This window comes from Cryptotermes secundus, unplaced genomic scaffold, assembly GCF_002891405.2.
Source record: "Cryptotermes secundus unplaced genomic scaffold, Csec_1.0 scaffold344, whole genome shotgun sequence".
NCBI lineage: Eukaryota > Metazoa > Arthropoda > Insecta > Blattodea > Kalotermitidae > Cryptotermes > Cryptotermes secundus.
The window spans coordinates 995,034-999,176 of NW_019742446.1; positions in this window are offsets into that span (position 1 = coordinate 995,034).

A 4,143-nucleotide genomic window follows, 5' to 3' on the forward strand; every position below is an offset into this window, starting at 1 on the left:
TTAAAATCAGCCATTAGAAAACTATTCTTGTCTGGGAGAAAGGCCGTCGGTTCAAATCCTATACAGTGGATGAAGTGACGCTCCCGCAGAATAGAGTGGGCAGAAGCACTTGGCATTTTGAATTCACCAGAGGCAGATGTCACTTACCTGCTCTCTCCAAGTTTATCTAAATTTAACAGTCTTTATTTGGTTTGATTAATCTTTGATAATAATAAAAGGGCACATTACTCCCTACTTGCCAATAAAGATATAGTGTTTGCTTCTGAATTAAACAATTTGTGATTAAGCAGAAATAGAGTATTTTATTTCTATCAGTGGACTAGCTTTAAATGTGTAGTCTCCTTGTCGCCCCAGTTATTACCGTGACACAACCCTGAGAAGAGTCTAAAGTGTTCTACTGAAGCGGGAAATAAATGAGTCAAGTGTTCTACCGAAGCAGGTAAACAAATAAATAAACATAAAGATAGATAGGCAACGGTCACGATAAGTAGCAAACGGTTGCGAGAAGTGACAGCCGAAGTGCGGTTGTAAGAAGTGGCGCAGCCAACGTGGACGCATGATTTAATAACGAAGGCAACATGCGACGGAGGACTGCCAGCTGAGTCCAGCTATCTGCGATTCCGAACCATAGGAACAAGAGGAGCAGGCTAGATGGAGCAGCACGTCACTGGCAGACAGCAACAGCTGGTCAGCGCTGCAGATATAAGGTTAGTCAGTGGTGTGCAGTTATGTCGAACCATGCCCTGCGCAGCCGAGTCGTGGAGCTGGAAGGAGACTCAGATATGTCGGGAGTGTGCGAAGAAGACCTCGTATCAGTAGAAAAAGAGTGTGTGCCAGAAAAATATATAGTGAATTTAGGCCAAGACAAGGTGCAAATAGGACAGAATCAGAAGAAAACTGTAAGTGCGGAACTAGAAAAGAGCACATGTGACGTGGCCGTTACAGAGCAAGCTAATGTAGAGGTTCCTCCTACCAACCCCGTCACCATGCATAATTCTTTACAAGCCATGTTTGATAGCATGTTAGCTTCCTTCAGGTCTGACCAGTTGCAAATGGTAGAAAGTTTTAAGAGTGAGATTTCTGCTTTATATTGTGAGTTAAGAGAAGATATTAGGCTGGAAAACCAGAAACTAATTAGGGAATTTAAAAGTGATCTGAATGTACCCATGTTTACTGAGTTAGATGATAAATTAGGCCAACAAGCAAAGGACACTAGCCGTATAGCAGACGAATTGACAGGCAAAATTATGCAGAACAAGGAACAGGTAAAAGAGCAAATTGCAGAGCTGTCAGAAGAAATAAAAGCTGTTAAAAGTGATTTTGCTAAAAATGAAGAAATCTTTCAAAAAAGGCAAGGGGAGCGTCTGGAACAAGTTCTGCAGGTGATAGAAAAGGAAAAATCTCTGAATAAGCGTAATTTTGATGAGCTTAACTCAGCTATTAGCAACTCGAAGGGTAAATTACCTGTAAACCCAAGAGCTGCTACCAGTGTAGAAACGTTACAACCATCTGAAAGCAGTTTTGTTCCAGCCACTCTCTCTGTAAATGCCAGTGACGACGGTACCGAATGTAATAATGAAAATGGTATTTTGGCATGCTCTGATAACCATGTATCTGGTAATGTGTGTTCGAAGGGAGGTGTGAGTGATCAGAATGTACCCATGTTTGTTCGTTCTCATGGCGTCAACCGCTACTTGAGTCAAACCGACTTTTCATTACCGATATTTGATGATAGCTCCCAGGTGAATGCGATGTTCCGTTTGAACCAGCTGGACGAATTTATGCAACTCAAGGGAATCCCTAAACAATTCCAACTGGGTATTGCTTATAAATCAATTGTAGATCCTGGAGGCAAACAGTGGTTAGCCGCCATTTCACACACGCTCACTAATTACGAGCGATTCAAAATTGCATTTTCTAAGAACTATTGGTCTCAGTCACATCAGAACTTGGTAAAGTGTAGCATCTACCAAGATAAGTACGATCGGCAATCAAATTTATCGATGTCTAGTCACTTTATAAAATATGCGGTGCTGGCATCATATCTTGAACCGAAAATTGGAGATGGAGAGCTGATAGACGCGTTGAGGTCTCACTTTCCTATTTACGCACAGAGGGCTATGTTGGGAGCGAAGATAAGCACAATTCAGGAGGCGATTGAATTCCTCAAAAGACTGGAAATGGTTGAAGGGAATGACGCTAACAGGAAGCCGAACCCTTCACCCAGTAACATAAATTCAATGCAGAATAGGGGACCCGACCATGGCCAGCGGAGTGATAGGTATAGACCGAACCAACAGTTTGTTAGACAAGTACGCTACGACCATAGAAATGACTACCGAAGGGATAATTATGACAGAAGTTCGTGTTACAGACGACACGAATCTTTTGAAAGCGGTAGAGAATCGAGCAATAATTATTCCCCTACCCGACTGACGTTGAATCCTGCCGCACCAGACTTTGAGACTGACACTCGACAAATGAGCAGCAGTGAACAAAGACAGACTGCTACGCAACAGCCTTTGGGAAATTCCCATTGAAAGGTGTTGTGGACCAGATGCCTTTCACACATGAACATGGGAGTGTTTCGGGTCCACTCTTTCGGCACAGTTTTGATAGTGATGATCATGCAGATAACTTGAATGTCTCGAAGGACGATAGTTCTTTGAATCCTTTAGACGAACTGATTGTATTTTATGTTAATGATAATAACCTAGGCAACTGCACCCAAATAGATATTTCCTTCGGAAAACTAAGAGTTACCGCAGTGTTAGACTGCAGGAGTCAGGTCAGCATTCTGGCAGAAAGTGTATACGAGAGGTTAGTAGAGACAGGAATGAAGATTTTAACATTGCCACTGGAAAATGTAGATCTTGTCACCGCCTTTGGTAACAGGACGCGGAGGATTAAGTTTGAGGCTTTCTTAGAATTTAGTATTGGAGAAGACAGATTTGAATGTGTGTTTTTAATATCACCTCAGCTGACAGGATCGGAGGCGATTTTAGGTTGTGATTATGCTCATGAATACGGTATTATGATTGATTTCGTAAGGAAATTCTTGCATTATGAGAGAGATGGGATTAGGAAGACTCAGTTGTTTTGTCGGAGCAGAGATAAAATGGAAGTAGAATGTGATGGGATGGGGTCTAATGGACAACTGATCCATAGTATAACTCATATTACACAAACCCAATCCATTCAAACCTAGACAGGTGTAGTACCCACCCGATTCACTGCTGCTCAACCCAGCTGTGAAGTGTCCCACCAAAACCCGCTTGCTACCGCAACCCTTGTTTGTGTCGAAGAAAGAGGTCAGTTCCTTATGAATCGACGACGTTAGATGTAGTCAGTATGAAAGTTATGAGGATATTAAGATATTGAGTAAGGCAGAGTTCCTTACGTAGCGACGACGTTAGATGTAGTTATGAGGATATTAAGATATTGAGTAAGGCAGAGTTCCTTACGTAGCGACGACGTTAGATGTAGTTATGAGGATATTAAGATATTGAATAAGGCAGAGTTCCTTACGCAGCGGCGATGCTAGATGCAGTCAGAATGAAAGTTATGTGGATATTGAGATATTTGAAGTCAAAGGGATTAATAGAGATGAAGATTACAGTAGCCATAATTAGGCTTTTGTTGACAAGGTAGGTGAGCGTAGCAATGGGGGGAGTGGTTATGAAGACAGGAAGGGTGACCAGTTTAAAGTAAAGCCTACTGATAAAATTGAACAAGATGTCCTTGACCCACGTTCATTGCGGACTGTGGACTTGTATGCTCTGATTGAAGCGACTGAAGGTCTGGACAACAACCAGAGGGAAAGTTTAAGTAATCTGTTGAAGAAGTATATTAAGCATATGACCGCCAAATTCAGACATCCATATGAAGAGCCCTATATTATCAGAAAAATTGTACCACCATCTGCATATGAAATCTCTGATTCTAAAGGAAAGCTGAGATGAATGTTTAACAAACAACTTCTAAAACCGTAATTTGTGGGAGTAGACGTCGGCTAGTTCGATTGTTGCGATATTGCCTAAACTGAATAATTAAGTTGATATGAAGTTATTGAAACCAAGCTCTGTAATTAATTAGCTGTGATGAATATGTATTTATAAAAATTTTACTAATTAAATGATTTTC